Consider the following 18,753-nt stretch of genomic DNA (forward strand, 5'->3'; position numbering starts at 1 on the left):
TTTCAGCCAATAGGAATGCAAGGGACGCCATCTTGAGTCGCGTACCTTGCATTGAAGATTCAGTGTACGGCGGCTACCATATGAAGAGGATGCTCTGCGTCGGATGTTTTCAGGATGGAACCGCTCCGCCGGGATCAAGATAGAAGATGCTGCCTGGATGAAGATTGAAGAGGCCGCCTGGATGAAGACTTCTTGCTGCCTGGATGAAATCTTCTCTCGCCGCCAGGATGAAGACTTCTCTCGCTGCCTGGATGAGGACTTTGCTGTCTGGATGAGGACTTTGCCACCTGGATGAGGACTTCGCTGTGTGGATGAAGATCGTTCAAGCGGGGCTTCAAAACCTGTAAGTTGATCTTCAGGGGTTAGTGATAGGTTGTTGTTTTTTTAAGGGTTTTTTGGGTGTTTCTTTTTCTTTTTTTAGTTTAGGGTTTGAGCTATTCCTAAACAAGCTAAATGCCCTTACAAATGCCCTTTTCAGGGCAATGGGTAACTTAGGTTTTTTTTGGGGGGGGTCTTTGTATTTTTTTTTTTACAGGTAAAAGAGCTGTTTAACTTAGGGCAATGCCTTACAAAAGGCCATTTTAAGGGCTATTGGAAGTTTATTGTAGGCTAGGGTTTATTTTTATTTTGGGTGAGCTTTTTTATTTTGATAGGGCTATTAGATTATGTGTAATTCTTTTTTATTTTGGATAATTTAATTTGTTATTTTTTGTAATTTAGTCTTTTTTTATTTTTTGTAATTAGTTTTGTAATTTTTATAGTAGTGTTAGGATTTGTTAATGTGTAGTTTAGTTTTATTTAATTGGTATTTAGTTTAATTTTAGTTTAATGCTTATATTAGTTTAATTGTTAGTTTAAACTTAAATTTTTTTAATTTAATTTAAGATATGGAAATTGTCATTTTAATCTAAAGTTAGGGGGGCGTTAGGTTTAGGGGTTACTAGTTTAATTTAATTTATTGCGATGTGGGGAGCTTTCGGTTTAGGGCTTAATAGTTTACTTTAGAATATTTCTTTGTGGGGGACTTGCGGTTTAGGGGTTAATAGGTCTATTATAGTGGCGGCGGTGTAGGGCTTAATACCTTTAGTATAGTGGGGCGATGTGGGCGGACGGCAGATTAGGGGTAAATTATATTTAAATAGTGTTTGCGATGCGGGAGGGCGGCAATTTAAGGGTTAATACGTTTATTATAGTCGTGACGATGTCAGGGAGCGACGGAATAGGGGTTAATATTTTTTTTAGTGGCGGCGACATCGGGTAGCAGAAGATTAGGGGTTAATAAGTTTAATATAGTATTTGGGATGCGGGAGGGCCTCGGTTTAGGGGTTAATAGGTAGTTTATGGGTGTTTAGTGTACTTTGTAACGCACAACTCGTAATCTAGGTGTAAGCAAATAAATAATGCGTATACAAATTGATACATAATCAAGTGTGATATCAATGCATCATGTTTGTTTTGTTAATATTTCAAGAGATGTTTAAGAATCCACATTATGGATAGACAGTTCTCAATAGCCCTTTTTGGATGTTTTACATTTGTGTCATGTAATGGTGAACCACTTGTGTTGAGATACTTCATTTATGTCAAGTGTTAGTCATATATTTAACCCCTTAATGACCAAGGACGTACGCCACACGTCCTCAAAAAAAAGACAGTTAATGACCGAGGATGTGTGGCGTACGTCCTTGGTCTGGAAAGCAGCTGGAAGCGATCCTGCTCGCTTCCAGCTGCTTTCCGGTTATTGCAGTGATGCCTCGATATGGAGGCATCCTGCAATAACCCCCCTTGGCCATCCGATGCAGAGAGAGCCACTCTGTGGCCCTCTCTGCACCGGACATCGGTGGCCAGTATCGTTGGTGGGTGGGAGCAAGTCTGGGAGGCGGGTGGGCGGCCATCGATTTGCCGAGTGGAGGGAAGGGGGGCGGGATCGGGGGCGGAACAGGCGGGAGCGCGCACGGGAGCGGCGGGCGGGCGCGTGCACAGGGCGGAAGCGGGAGGGAACCGCTACACTACAGAAAAATAAAATTGTTAAAAGTTAAAAAAAATATATTTTTAAATTTTGAAATAAACATCTAAGGGATCAGGAAGGGGTGGGGGGTTGGTCTTGGGGGGGGAAGCTACACTACAGAAAAGGGCATTTTTTTTTAAAAAAAAAGGCACATTTGTTGCTAAACTGGGTACTGGCAGACAGCTGCCAGTACCCAAGATGGCGCCCATTAAGGCAGAGGGGGAGGGTTAGAGAGCTGTATGGTGGGGGATCAGTGAGGTTGTGGACTAAGGGGGGATCCTACACAGCAGCATATGTAGATATGCCAAAAAAACACACACAAAAAGCCCAAATATAGCTTTTATTTTAGTACTGGCAGAGTTTCTGCTAGTACTTAAGATGGCGGGGACAATTGTGGGGTGGGGGAGGGAAGAGAGCTGTTTGGGAGGGATCAGGGGGTCTCATGTTTCAGGTGGGAGGCTGAGCTCTACACTAAAGCTAAAATTAACCCTGCAAGCTACATAATTAACCCCTTCACTGCTAGCCATAATACACGTGTGAAATGCAGCGGCATTTGGCGGCCTTCTTATTACCAAAAAGCAACGCCAAAGCCATATATTTCTGCTATTTCTGAACAAAGGGGATCCCAGAGAAGCATTTACAACCATTTGTGCCATAATTGCACAAGCTGTTTGTAAATTATTTCATTGAGAAACCTAAAATTGTGAAAAATTTTACGTTTTTTTTAATTTGATCGCATTTGGCGGTGAAATGGTGGCATGAAATATACCAAAATTGGCTTAGATCAATACTTGGGGTTGTCTACTACACTACACTAAAGCTAAAAGTATCCCTAAAAGCTCCCTACATGCTCCATAATTAACCCCTTCACTGCTGGGCATAATACACGTGTAGTGCGCAGTGGCATTTAGCAGCCTTCTAATTACTAAAAAGCAACGCCAAAGCCATATATGTCTGCTATTTCTGAACAAAGGGGATCCCAGAGAAGCATTTACAACCATTTAAGCCATAATTGCACAAGCTGTTTGTAAATAATTTCAGTGAGAAACCAAAAGTTTGTGAAAAAATTAGTAAAAAAGTGAACGATTTTTTGTATTTAATCGCATTTGGCGGTGAAATGGTGGCATGAAATATACCAAAATGGGCCTAGATGAATACTTTGGGATGTCCACTAAAAAAAAAAATATATACATGTCAATGGATATTCAGAGATTCCTGAAAGATATTAGTATTCTAATGTAACTAGCGCTAATTTTGAAAAATAATGGTTTAGAAATAGCAAAGTGCTATTTGTATTTATGGCCCTATAACTTACAAAAAAAGCAAAGAACATGTAAACATTGGGTATTTCTAAACTCAGGACAAAATTTAGAAACTATTTAGCATGGGTGTTTTTTGGTGGTTGTAGATGTGTAACAGATTTTGGGGGTCAAAGTTAGAAAAAGTGTGTGTTTTTTTCAATTTTTTCCTCATATTTTATAATTTTTTTTATAGTAAATTATAAGATATGATGAAAATAATGGTATCTTTAGAAAGTCCATTTAATGACGAGAAAAACAGTATATAATATGTTTGGGTACAGTAAATGAGTAAGAGGAAAATTACAGCTAAACACAAACACCGCAGAAATGTAAAAATAGCCTTGGTCCCAAACGGACAGAAAATGGAAAAGTGCTGTGGTCATTAAGGGGTTAAATAATCACAGTTTAATGATAAATATACACAAAAAATAACATATGAAGAGAAAGATCAGAAACGAGAAGTACAGCTTGTAACAAAATATAATAGAGCATCTAAGAAAATTGAGGGAGCAGTTAAGAAATTTTGGCCCATCCTCATGCAAGACCCTATTCTGAAAGATAGAATAGTTGATAGTGGACAGGTAGTCTTTAAGAGAAATATGAATTTAAGGAATCGTATCAGTCCCAGTCTGCTAAAAGTAGAAACAGAGATGAATTGGTTAAACAAAGCATCTTGTGGTTTCTATAAATGCGGGAGAACAGGGTGCACTTGTTGTGAACATATAGATAAAAATAATAAAAACTTTGGAAAAGAAGGAAATGAATTTGCTTTTAAAATTAAAGATCTAATGAATTGCAAAACTAAGTATGTTGTATATATGTTGAAATGCCCATGCAATAGGCTCTATATAGGACGTACCAAACGCCCTGTGAAGATAAGGTTTAGTGAACATTTGAGGAACATAGAAAATGGGTTGACGACACATGGGTTGTCGGCCCATTTTTCTGAGGTTCACAATAAAGACAAGACAGGGCTTAGTATCAGGGCAATCGAATGTGTTAAGAACGAGATTAGGGGGGGTAATAGGCTGCTTAAACTTAGGCAACGTGAGACCTACTGGATCCATAAGTTGGGAACTATGGAGCCAGTGGGTCTCAATAGAGATATTGATTTAGCAGCATTCATAGAAGAATAGTGGATACACATTACAATCAAACATTAGCAGTTTTTTAAGAACCAATCATGTTTTAAATTCTTTTAATAGTATTTTTGAACAATATACTTTTAGTTGTAGGTATTTTTTAGTTTATGTATTTATGATGACAGTAAAGTATTAGGGTTTCAGTAATTGAATAGGTAATATGAATGCAATTTCTTAATCATATTTCTATATATATATATATATATTTATCAAGGTTTTTAATGTTCAAATTTTTAAATTTCAAATGGTTTGTATAACAATTAAGTATTTATCAAATCAATCTATATGCATATGAATTGGCATTGTATATATTATGTATATGTATATATTTTGTGTGTGTTTATCATATGTTTTATTTATAATTAGCCTCTATACAAAATGATTTATGTTGAAATATAAGTAGGTAATGTTTTTTAAATATGTAACAGGTTTTTTAAATATGAAAGACAAAGTGAAAGTTTTAAATATAGTAACTGACTGAATGTATAGAAGAAAGTTTATCATTACATTCCCCACTTTCTGGATATAAGATAGCGTGACAATTTAAGGGACTGTTGAACCACAGCATTATTATTAACAGGAGTCACAGCATAAAAAGGGGAATCCAAGGAGGAGTGGGCATAAGCCTCTGACGAAGCGGGAGCCCACACGCACACGTAGAGTTACGCTACATCCCTCTAGGTCAGGAGAAACCGTTGCCGGCAACACGGGTTGACCTACCGCATGAGGGAATCTTTTGTTTAAAGGACTGTACATTTGTATCCTGACTTCCTGCAAGTAACATTGAGACTGGACAGTCACAGACAAGTTAGTCAGGAGGAAGAACCAGGGTATTGTGATATTGTATAGTATCATCTATACAAAACGCTATACACATACCTCATATTGTTTGAGGTTTCGCTTGTGAGTTTGTTTTTTGTCTACAATAAATCGTTACCTTTTATTTTTTGACATACTGCACTATGATTTTTTCTCTGCTTTCTTCCTTGCGCTCCATTTTTTCCTCTATCTAGCTACAACCTCATCGCTATCACACCAGTGATTCAGAAGGAGCTGCATAAAGAAGAAAAAAGTGAAAAGAGAATCGTTCTCAACTTTGGACATTTCATTTTAAAGGGACTTTACCTGCAATAAAGTAGGAAAATTCTTTATTCTTTTAATATCCATCTATTTTTTCATTTGCATTTACAGAGTTTATTGCATGTCTTAATTTTAACTATAATGTATTTGTAATTTATACATGCTTTGATGTTTATGTTTAGGACACTGCTTATTTTAGTGGTTTTCTAAGATATATGTGTTTGGCGCTTTTCAAAGTGTTTGTTTGTATGTAATGATAAATATAGAGGTCTTGTTTTTAGCCTAATGTATATAAAATATACATTTTGACTGTATCTGTGTAGTGACAAGACAATCGCTTATAATATGTTCCGGATGGCGGTGCAGAACCTGGTTGCACACACTTGTCACACATATACTAAGTCAATATAATATGTAACATGCAAAGACCTGATTTGTGTTGCACCTAAATCCATGGGCCTTAACCTTTCAGGCTGCAACTAACTGTAATCTACCCAATCTACACACTGGAAAAGTTTGCTAAAACTTTTGCTATTAACAATAAAAAGGAAATGTATGTTTTGAATGTCTTGTGTAATAACCTGTTGACTCATTCTGCATATTACTGAGCTAAGTTAAGAGTTTGGATGGAGACATTCATTTTAGTAAAGGAACAGTAAACGTATTTCAAAAGTAACCCCCACTGAATACAGTTACCACAGATATGCTATTTTTATGCATAGCCCACTTCTAAAATCATCTGTTAAACGTGATTTAAACAGGCATTTTCTTCTATATTTTTTTAATTCCTTTGCTTCCCTTCTCTGCAGCTAGTTTTCTCTCTGCATCAGTGAAACTGATACAGCGCGGCCTACTATTTCTCCACAAACCACAAAATTAGCTGATGATTTTAGAATCGGGGTATCCTTAAAATAGCATATCTGTGGTAAGTATATCTTTTTACAATATGTTTACTGTCCATTTAAGCAAAAAAAAAAAAAGATAACTGTGTATTAAAATTTATCCTAAGGTGACTTTTGGGATTTTCAAACCCAGCGAACACCTACGTGCATATTCAGTTTACACATTAATAAACACAATTGGCTTCTGCTTTACAAAAGAGGTAAAGAAAAAAAAATCACACTTTGAAACTTGTGCACAAAATATCCTCCTCAAAATCTTTATTTATAAATGTAAAAATGTTTTATATAATAATACACAAAATTATATTAAATTGCTAATTGTACACATCATGAATTTACATGATTGGTTATGTTATAAAACCTGTATTCAAACACATCAACCTTTTCCTGACTTTAGGACGTTCCATGCCATCTTAACTGCGCTGGGCTTTAGCGTTTTTAGGACGGCATGGAACGTCTCAGCCGTTTGGCTGTACTGAAGCCCAAGGGCGCTTCCTGAATGGGATCTCGTTCATGTTGGGCGTGCCTGGCGTTGTAGGCTCGCCCTCCTGACCCGATCCCATCATTGAAATCTCGCGATCGCATGCATGATCGCGTGATTTAAATTTGTTTACAAATTGACAATTTAAACCCGGCATGAAATAGATGTGCATTTGTTTTGTTATGAATGCTTATTCGTAACTAAAAAACAGATATTAATTTTGTGAAATCCAAATGTATGCACAAACTAATTTAATGAAATCTAATATATACTAATGAAATTCATTAGTATATATTTGTTTCCTTTAAATTAGCATTTAAATGTGAGATACTTACCTGTAGTGAGCTGGGGAGCTGTGCTAATTTCGAGCCGTCTTTGCTGAGTCCAGGGTCGCACTAATAGAAGGTTTTGGGGCATATTTATCAAGCTTCGTATGGAGCTTGATGCCCCGTGTTTCCGGCGAGTCTTCAGGCTCCCTGGAAACAGAAGTTATGAAGCAGCGGTCTAAAGACCGCTGCTCCATAACCTGTCTGCCTGCTCTGAGGTGGCGGTCAGAAATCAACCCGTTTGAATACGATCAGGTTGATTGACACCCCCTGCTGGCGGCTGATTGGCCACAAATCTGCAGGGGGCGGCTTTGCACCAGCAGTTCACAAGAACTGCTGGTGTAATGATAAATGCCGACAGCGTATTTATCGGCATTTATCGATGTGTAGTGGACATGATCCGCTATATCTGATCATGTCCGCTCGCACCATAATAAATAGGCCCCTTAGCGTGGCAGATCCCAGAGCTTGCACTAAAGGATAAGGTCCTTTAGCACAGGTTATGGTATCCTCCGTACTGTATTCTATTAGCACGGACCTAGACTCAGCACTCATGATCAGCGCAGTTCCCCCAGCTCGCTGCAGGTACGTTTTCACCTGCAGCAAAAGATCATTTACATTCATCATTCAGTTAGTTTTAAACAAAATTAATACCAAATTGTGCAGCAAATGAATATTCTAAAAAACATAATTTATGTAAGAACTTACCTGATAAATTCATTTCTTTCATATTAGCAAGAGTCCATGAGCTAGTGACGTATGGGATATACATTCCTACCAGGAGGGGCAAAGTTTCCCAAACCTCAAAATGCCTATAAATACACCCCTCACCACACCCACAAATCAGTTTAACGAATAGCCAAGAAGTGGGGTGATAAGAAAAAAGTGCGAAGCATAAATATAAGGAATTGGAATAATTGTGCTTTATACAAAAAAATCATACCCACCACAAAAAAGGGTGGGCCTCATGGACTCTTGCTAATATGAAAGAAATGAATTTATCAGGTAAGTTCTTACATAAATTATGTTTTCTTTCATGTAATTAGCAAGAGTCCATGAGCTAGTGACGTATGGGATAATGACTACCCAAGATGTGGATCTTCCACGCAAGAGTCACTAGAGAGGGAGGGATAAAATAAAGACAGCCAATTCCGCTGAAAATAATCCACACCCAAACAAAGTTTAAAACTTATAATGAAAAAAACTGAAATTATAAGCAGAAGAAACAAACTGAAACAGCTGCCTGAAGTACTTTTCTACCAAAAACTGCTTCAGAAGAAGAAAACACATCAAAATGGTAGAATTTAGTAAAAGTATGCAAAGAAGACCAAGTTGCTGCTTTGCAAATCTGAACAACCGAAGCTCCATTCCTAAACGCCCAGGAAGTAGAAACTGACCTAGTGGAATGAGCTGTAATCCTTTGAGGCGGAGTTTTACCCGACTCGACATAAGCATGATGAATTAAAGATTTCAACCAAGTTGCCAAAGAAATGGCAGAAACCTTCTGACCTTTCCTAGAACCGGAAAAGATAACAAATAGACTAGAAGTCTTTCGGAAATTCTTAGTAGCTTCAACATAATATTTCAAAGCTCCAACTACATCCAAAGAAAGCAATGATTTCTCCTTAGAATTCTTAGGATTAGGACATAATGAAGGAACCACAATTTCTCTACTAATGTTGTTAGAATTCACAACCTTAAGTAAAAATTTAAAAGAAGTTCGCAACACCGCCTTATCCTGATGAAAAATCAGAAAAGGAGACTCACAAGAAAGAGCAGATAAATCAGAAACTCTTCTGGCAGAAGAGATGGCCAAAAGGAACAAAACTTTTCAAGAAAGTAATTTAATGTCCAAAGAATGCATAGGTTCAAACGGAGGAGCTTGAAGCCCCAGAACCAAATTCAAACTCCAAGGAGGAGAAATTGACTTAATGACAGGTTTTATACGAACCAAAGCTTGTACAAAACAATGAATATCAGGAAGATTAACAATCTTTCTGTGAAAAAGAACAGAAAGAGCAGAGATTTGTCTTTTCAAGGAACTTGCAGACAAACCTTTATCCAAACCATCCTGAAGAAACTGTAAAATTCTCGGAATTCTAAAAGAATGCCAGGAAAAATGATGAGAAAGACACCAAGAAATATAAGTCTTCCAGACTCTATATACATCTCCCTAGATACGGATTTACGAGCCTGTAACATAGTATTAATCACAGAGTCAGAGAAACCTCTTTGACTAAGAATCAAGCGTTCAATCTCCATACCTTTAAATTTAAGGATTTGAGATCCTGATGGAAAAAAGGACCTTGTGACAGAAGGTCTGGTCTTAACGGAAGAGTCCACGGTTGGCAAGAGGCCATCCGGACAGGATCCGCATACCAAAAACCTGAAAGGCCATGCTGGAGCCACCAGCAGAACAAATGAGCATTCCTTCAGAATCTTGGAGATTACTCTTGGAAGATGAACTAGAGGCGGAAAGATATAGGCAGGATGATACTTCCAAAGAAGTGACAACGCATCCACTGCTTCCGCTTGAGGATCCCTGGATCTGGACAGATACCTGGGAAGTTTCTTGTTTAGATGAGAAGCCATCAGATCTAGTTCTGGAAGACCCCATATTTGAACAATCTGAAGAAATACCTCTGGGAGAAGAGACCATTCGCCCTGATGAAACATGTGGCGACTGAGATAATCCACTTCCCAATTGTCTATACCTGGGATATGAACCGCAGAAACTAGACAGGAGCTGGATTCCGCCCATACCAGAATTCGAGATACTTCTTTCATAGCCAGAGGACTGTGAGTCCCTCCTTGATGATTGATGTATGCCACAGTCGTGACATTGTCTGTCTGAAAACAAATTAACAATTCTCTCTTTAGAAGAGGCCAAGACTGAAGAGCTCTGAAAATTGCACGGAGTTCCAAAATATTGATCGGTAATCTCACCTCCTGAGATTCCCAAACCCCTTGTACTGTCAGAGACCCCCACACAGCTCCCCAACCTGTAGGACTTGCATCTGTTGAAAATACAGTCCAGGTCAGAAGAACAAAAGAAGCCCCCTGAACTAAACGATGGTGATCTGTCCACCACGTCAGAGAGTGTCGTACAATCGATTTTAAAGATATTAATTGAGATATCTTTGTGTAATCCCTGCACCACTGGTTTAGCATACAGAGCTGAAGAGGCCGCATGTGAAAACGAGCAAAGGGGATTGCGTCCGATGCCGCAGTCATAAGACCTAGAATTTCCATGCATAAGGCTACCGAAGGGAAAGATTGTGACTGAAGGTTTCGACAAGCTGATATCAACTTTAGACGTCTCATGTCTAACAAAGATAGAGTCATGGATACTGAATATATCTGAAAACCTAAAAAGGTTACCTAAGTCTGAGGAATCAATGAACTTTTTGGTAAATTGATCCTCCAACCATGATGTTGAAGAAACAACACAAGTCGATTCGAATGAGATTCTGCTAAATGTGAAGACTGAGCAAGTACCAAGATATCGTCCAAATAAGGAATACCACAACACCCTGTTCTCTGATTACAGACAGAAGGGCACCGAGAACCTTCGTAAAAAATTCTTGGAGCTGTAGCTAGGCCAAACGGCAGAGCCACAAACTGGTAATGCTTGTCTAGGAAAGAGAATCTCAGAAACTGATAGTGATCTGGATGAATCGGAATATGCAGATATGCATCCTGTAAATCTATAGTAGACATATAATGCCCTTGTTGTACAAAAGGCAGGATAGTCCTTACAGTTACCATTTTGAATGTTGGTATCCTTACATAACGATTCAATATTTTTAGATCCAGAACTGGTCTGAAGGAATTTTCCTTCTTTGGTACAATGAAGAGATTTGAATAAAACCCCAGTCCCTGTTCCAGAACTGGAACTGGCAAAATTACTCCAGTCAACTCTAGATCTGAAACACATTTCAGAAATGCTTGAGCCTTCGCTGGGTTTACTGGGACACGGGAAAGAAAAAATCTCTTTGCAGGAGGAGGAGGAGGCCTTATCTTGAAGCCAATTCTGTACCCTTCTGAAACAATGTTCTGAAACCAAAGATTGTGAACAGAATTGATCCAAATTTCTTTGAAAAAACGTAATCTGCCCCCTACCAGCTGAGCTGGAATGAGGGCCGCACCTTCATGTGGACTTAGGAGCTGGCTTTGATTTTCTAAAAGGCTTGGATTTATCCCAGACTGGAGATGGTTTCCAAACTGATACCGCTCCTGAGGATGAAGGATCAGGTTTTTGTTCCTTGTTGTGACAAAAGGAACGAAAACGATTAATACCCTGGAAAGAAAGGGAAAGCAGAGTAGACTTAGAAGACATAACAGTATTCCAAGTCTTAAGCTATAAAGCTCTTCTAGCTAAAATAGCTAGAGACATATACCTGACATCAACTCTAATGATATCAAAGATGGCATTACAAATAAAATTATTAGCATGTTGAAGAATAAAAATGCTATGAGAATTATGATCTGTTACTTGTTGCGCTAAAGCTTCTAACCAAAAGATGAAGCTGCAGCAACATCCGCTAAAGATATAGCAGGTCTAAGAAGATTACCTGAACACAAGTAAGCTTTTCTTATAAAGGATTCAATTTTCCTATCTAAAGGATCCTTAAGGAAGTACCATCTGCCGTAGGAATAGTAGTACGCTTAACAAGAGTAGAGACAGCCCCATCAACTTTAGGGATTTTGTCCCAAAACTCTAATCTGTCAGATGGCACAGGATATAATTGCTTAAAACGTTTAGAAGGAGTAAAAGAATTACCCAAATTATTCCATTCCCTGGAAATTACTTCAGAAATAGCACTAGGGACAGGAAAAACTTCTGGAATAACTACAGGAGATTTAAAAACCATATCTAAACGTTTAGATTTATCAAGAGGACCAGAATCCTCAATTTCTAATGCAATTAGGACTTCTTTAAATAAGAACGAATAAATTTCATTTTAAATAAATATGAAGATTTATCAGCATCAACCTCTGAGACAGAATCCTCTGAACCAGAAGAACCATTATCAGAATCAGAATGATGATGTTCATTTAAAAATTCATCTGAAAAATGAGAAGTTTTAAAAGACTTTTTACGTTTACTAGAAGGAGGAATAACAGACATAGCCTTCTTAATGGATTTAGAAACAAAATCTCTTATGTTATCAGGAACACTCTGAGTATTAGATGTTGACAGAACAGCAACAGGTAATGTAACAGTACTAAAGGAAATATTATCTGCATTAACAGTTTGTCATGACAAAACAGTAAAAACAACAGCTGGAGGAACAGATACCATAAGTTTATAGTAGATACACTTAGCTTTGGTAGCTCCAGCCCCAGGTAGCGATTTTCCAGAAGTATCTTCTGACTCAGTTTCAACGTGGGACATCTTGCAATATGTAATAGAAAAAACAACATATAAAGCAAAATTGATCAAATTCCTTAAATGACAGTTTCAGGAATGGGAAAAAAATGCCAGTGAACAAGCTTCTAGCAACCAGAAGCAATAAAAAATGAGACTTAAATAATGTGGAGACAATAGCGACGCCCATATTTTTTTAGCGCCAAAAATGACGCCCACATTATTTGGCGCCTAAATGCTTTTGGCGCCAAAAATGACGCCACATCCGGAACGCCGACACTTTTGGCGCAAAAGAACGTCAAAAATGACGCAACTTCCGGCGACACGTATGACGCCGGAAACAGAAAAAAAAAATTTGCGCCAAAAAAGTCCGCGCCAAGAATGACGCAATAAAATTAAGCATTTTCAGCCCCCGCGAGCCTAACAGCCCACAGGGAAAAAGTCAAATTTTTAAGGTAAGAAAAAAATTGATTGATTCATATGCATTATCCCAAATATGAAACTGACTGTCTGAAATAAGGAATGTTGAACATCCTGAGTCATGGCAAATAAATGTTTGAATACATATATTTAGAACTTTTATAAAAAAGTGCCCAACCATAGCTTAGAGTGTCACAGAAAATAAGATTTACTTACCCCAGGACACTCATCTACATGTTGTAGAAAGCCAAACCAGTACTGAAACGAAAATCAGCAGAGGTAATGGTATATAAATAAGAGTATATCGTCGATCTGATAAGGGAGGTAAGAGATGAATCTCTACGACCGATAACAGAGAACCTATGAAATAGACCCCGTAGAAGGAGATCATTGAATTCAAATAGGCAATACTCTCCTCACATCCCTCTGACATTCACTGCACGCTGAGAGGAAAACCGGGCTCCAACCTGCTGCGGAGCGCATATCAACGTAGAATCTAGCACAAACTTACTTCACCACCTCCATAGGAGGCAAAGTTTGTAAAACTGATTTGTGGGTGTGGTGAGGGTTGTATTTATAGGCATTTTGAGGTTTGGGAAACTTTGCCCCTCCTGGTAGGAATGTATATCCCATACGTCACTAGCTCATGGACTCTTGCTAATTAAATGAAAGAAACTAAATTTTCAGAATACTCGTTACGAATAATTAGTCCGACAAAAATTATTTGCTGCCGCACATGTCTAGTTCATAAACAATACTGAACAAATTAGACAACTTATTTTTACTTTTGCTGTGTAAGAGAAAAGCTGATTTCTCATAGATTTTCATATTTATCCAATCTGAGAGTAAAAATAAAAAATACAACTTTCTGTTTTCTGGCTATAGAAAAATATATCAGCCATGTCTAAACATTAAAAAAAAACATCTTGTTTGCTGTAATTGTTTTTTTTTGCAGGAGCCAATCCAGGCTTGAGTCTCCAGAAACATGGATAACTATGGTAAGTAGTTATCATAAAGAGCATTGTTTTACAGTTGTTATCTGCTAAAGCCAATTATGGAAAAATATATAGCAGGGTTAGCTTTGAAAAGTTGGCAGCTGACATTTCCAGGGGGGGGGGGGGGCAAAATAAATACTGAAAATGTTACTATATATAACTAAACATTAAAAAAAAAAAAAAAAAACTCAAGGTGTCCACATAATAAGTTCAAATAATTTTGTTTCAAATATATTGTAATGGCATTGAAAACAAAGCCAAAAATCATGTGACCTGTATACAATGTTTTCAGAAGGCAAACTGTAATAGATTTGAATGGAGGTCTTATTTTCAAGAAAATTGTTCTTTGTACAACTCTAATATGCTGCACTGTGAAATCGCTTTAAAGTAGATCTAACCATTAACATCAGAATTATATGGACTACAAAGCAATATAGGAAAAAGCAATATAGCTCAATGCCTTCCAGACAATGACACAGTACATCTGCATTGTGTTCACTCATCAAGAAACCATTTTACACGCTAGAAAAAACACAGCCAGAGATAAATAAAATAGTCACTGTATTTTTATGCTTTTATATGATTTAGGAATTATTTATGGATTTTAAAGTGAACATTATCTCGTAGCCTATAGAATCTAATAACAGTTTATAATGTTAGTTCTTCTGTATAATACAGAATATCAGTGCTGTCAAGAGGACAAAGAAGCCTATATTATGATTGTAATTATAAAGGCTACATGTATTGTTTATAGAGTGCTATAATAATTTAACTATTGAGGGGCAGATAACGAGTGGAGCACAAATTTGCATATTTGCACTCTACTCAGTAAAACCAGCGCACACAAATGTGCGCTGGTATTACAAGTTAAGAGCAATGCAAACACAACCTCGCATTTACATTTCAGGGAAGCTTTGCGCTCACGAGAGCGCACTTCCATAGGCTCTAATGGTAGCCTCATTCTCATGCCGTGAGACACGGCAAAGAACCTAGCGCAGCGATGGGGGCTAGTCACACAGTGATGGGCAGAAAAATCTAAATAAATATGTTTATGAATATATATATATATATATACAGTATATGTGTTAATATGTGTATATAAACATATTACCACATATATATATATATAAATATATATATATATGTATATAAGCATATATATATATATATATATATATATATATATATTTTGAGTGATAACAAAGTCCCCATAGACCACAATGTAAAGACACTTTTCAGTGCCGTTTTTTTTTTTTTTTCTAACACCCCACACCCACACACTTTAACCCCTAAAAAATGCTTTGTGCAGTTAATTGGAAAAAAAATAAAGATGTTCATATTTTTTTATTTTACTAAGGAACCTCACACTTAAAGGGACAGTCAACATCAGAATTTTTGTTGTTTAAAAAGATAGATAATCCCTTTATTACCCATTCCCCAGTTTTGCATAACCAACACAGTTATAATAATATACGTTTTACCTCTGTGATTACCTTGCATCTGTGCCTTTGCAAACTGCCCCCTTATTTCAGTTCTTTTGACAGACTTGCATTTTAGCCAATCAGTGCTCACTCCTAGGTAACTTCACGTGCATAAGCTCAATGTTATCTATATGAAACACATGAACTAACGCCCTCTAGTGGTGAAAAACTGTCAGATTAGATGCGACCTTCAAGGTCTAAGAAATTAGCATATAAAGCTCCTAGGTTTAGCTTTTAACTAAGAATACCAGGAGAACAAAGCAAAATTGGTCATAAAAGTAAATTGGGATCTTTGTTTCCAGCGTGGCGGGCCGCACCACACACACCACGCTGTTGCCGGAATATCGGAGGGCAGGTAACAACCTAACTTCACGGAGCGGTTTTGCTTGTGCCGCATCCGTGTAACTGCTGCTTTGAAATTCCGGTCATTTAGGAGAAAAGTGGAGGAATGACCCTGGGCCTGGGGGCTTCACGTGATTACTTTTTCCCCTGAGACCTGGCCTTAGAGACTAACTAAGTGTGGAAGGGGTGGATACTGAGCCATACTTTTGGGACTTATAAAGACTGGCATTATTGTGGGTGCTGCCCCTGCTCATCATACAAGGAGTCTGCATTTACAGGACTGTTTTTCCTCTGAAACAGAGGAGGAGAGAGAGGCCCTGCTTGGCGCTGCCACATATCTTAACGGAGGGGAAACTCAAAGGGAAATAAGTCACCTTTCTTAATAAAGTATAAAGCCCTTCCCTGGCTGCCCTCATCCTTGCTGTTACACCCCTCTTCTTCATTTTGGTTACATTTCACTTGCTGCTGGGGGGCCTGCCCTGGAGCTGACACACACGACAAAACGAGTAAGCCTGCTTTCCTAGACACCACACTGCTTCTCTGTCATCAAGACTAGGCTGAGATTGCTTGGCTAACGGTCTGGTGGGGCCACATGAAAGTTGACAAATATTTTCAAAGACTGTCCCCTGCTACTTCTGCCACCATGAGTCACAGAGTGAAAAATGCAGAGAAAAAGCAAAAACAACCTGTGGAACTACAGCATGATCAGCAAACCATGGGGGACCCCATAAATCAGATTCCAGATCAGGCTTCTCTCTTGCAGGAGCTTAAATCGTTCTTCCTCCCTAAAATGGAATCTTTACAATCAGGGGTGGATACCCTGACATCTGAGGTGCGACAATTCTCCTCCAGACTTAATACGGCGGAGTTGCGCATCTCTGATGTGGAGGATCGACAGAATAGCCAGGGGATTACTCTCAAACAGTTGGTTAAACAAAACAAATTACTCCAGGATCGGGTTGACGACCTGGAGAACAGAAGCAGGCGTAATAACCTACGCATCATTGGCGTCCCAGAATCTGTCAAGGGGAAGGACCTCTTGGAGTTCACTGCTCTGACCTTCCCAAGAATGTTGGGGATCCCCTCCGACATCCTTCCCATTGATGTTGAAAGAGCCCACCGGATTGGGCCTGAACGTACACTTGAACACCTCAACTCAAAACCTAGACAGGTTATCTTTAAATGTTTAAATTTCCAGGAGAAGATCAGGATACTTCGCGCCTACAGAGCCCGTAAGGAAGTTAGCTTTGAGGGCTCCCGCCTGCTGCTTTTCCAAGACTTTTCATCGGATGTCGCTAAGCAGAGAAGGGACTTCGCCCCTCTTTGTTCACAGCTCCACGAGCGGGGCCGTCAGGTGGCCCTGCTTTATCCAGCTAAGTTACGTCTGCATACTCCTCATGGGGTTAAATTCTTCCATACACCTCGAGCACTCCAGAGTTATCTTGCAACGGAGGATCACCAACCCCCCACATGATCGGACCCCTGGAGGGTTAATCTAAGTGACAATAATTGTCAAAATAGGACATGCAAATGGAGGTCTTCTACCTCTCTATTCAAAATGTTTCACCTCCCTCCTGGCTCTCAAGGGGAGGGGGATTTGTGCTCAGTGGGGGCACTTCACTTGGGGAGAAAACGTTATGTAGGAGCCTCCTGCTCCCCCTCTATATGGACTTCCAAGCCCAGATGAGTATTCTACATAAAAAAATACAAAATGTTATTGTTAATCTTTTGTTGCTTTTCTTTTGTGCAGGCTCTACTTGTTGTTATCTGCTGGGTTTCCTGGTGGGGTGGGCGCAGATTACCCTTTGTCCCTCTTGGGCTGCCTACGGGCGGCCCTGGAGGGGCATACTCCTAACCTCTTTTGAGGTTTTGTTGCTCGGCAATAACTTAGGGGCGCCTGACCTCCCTCCGAAACCCAAGAAACCAGGGTGGTTCTTGACTTTCAAAAAGACGGGGATGGAGGGGGTGGCGGGGGGTCTTGCTGATTTGTTGGGGTTGTCACTGCTATTGTTATTGGTTGTATTATTGCTGGTTTCATTATCACTTGTTCTGCCTTTTGTTGTTGTATTTACTTTGCTCACCTATTTGTTCGCAGGTATTATCCAATGTTATGTCGTGGGCTCTGTGGGGGGGCGGCCGTGTGCACTCCTTTCTCCCCCGTGGACGGACTTTGTCTGGCTCGGGGGGGGCAAAACTCAAGCTATTACCGCTATGTCACACTGTGATGTGGAGTTGCCTGCGGCCGCCCCCCTCCTGTGTCCCTGGATGTTCCTGTTGGTTTGGCTACAATATTTGATGACATTGACATACTTGTACTTAATGGGGCAACGCAGATTATATCATTGTATGAGTATTTATGTTCTACACAATGGATGATTCTTTTCTCTTAAGGGATCTCAGGGATGGTCTATACTTGTTATTTATATTACTCAGTATGTTTTTTCAGATCTCATATCTTTGTAGTTTTCTTTTTAATGTTGATGTTGTGGTTTTTTTTTTTTTTTTTTTTTCCTTCTCTCTCTCCTCCCCCTGTCCCTCGCTACTCCCGGGATGCCCTGGGTGTACTCTGTGCTCTGGTGATTTGAGATGTCATTAAAATTTGTCTCATGGAACGTGGGGGGTATTAACTCCCCCATAAAACGCAAAGCTATACTTACCCATCTGAGTCGACAAGGGACAGATGTAGCGCTTATACAGGAAACACACCTGACTGACGTGGAACACCTTAAGCTTAGATCAGATTGGGTGGGTCATGTGGAATTCGTGTCCCATTCTAGCGCTAGTAGGGGCCTGGCCATTGTTTTTGGTAAACGCTTAGATACTCAGGTTAATCTGGTACAGACTGATGTTGAGGGGAGATTCATATTGGTGCAAGCACGGATTAATTCCCTTGACTATACACTA

The 18,753-nt window shown here is 39.0% G+C and overlaps 1 long non-coding RNA gene across 1 annotated transcript in view; it reads left to right on the forward strand.

Moving 5' to 3' along the window:
- Window positions 1-6,329: 6,329 nt before the first annotated feature.
- Window positions 6,330-18,753, forward strand: part of LOC128648068 (uncharacterized) — a 59,001-nt gene continuing 46,577 nt past the window's right edge. Inside the window, exons 1-2 of the long non-coding RNA XR_008400497.1 lie at window positions 6,330-6,456; window positions 13,987-14,029. This is a non-coding gene — a long non-coding RNA (uncharacterized LOC128648068). The remainder of the gene's footprint in view (window positions 6,457-13,986; window positions 14,030-18,753) is intronic.

Source organism: Bombina bombina, chromosome 2, assembly GCF_027579735.1.
Source record: "Bombina bombina isolate aBomBom1 chromosome 2, aBomBom1.pri, whole genome shotgun sequence".
NCBI classification, from domain to species: domain Eukaryota; kingdom Metazoa; phylum Chordata; class Amphibia; order Anura; family Bombinatoridae; genus Bombina; species Bombina bombina.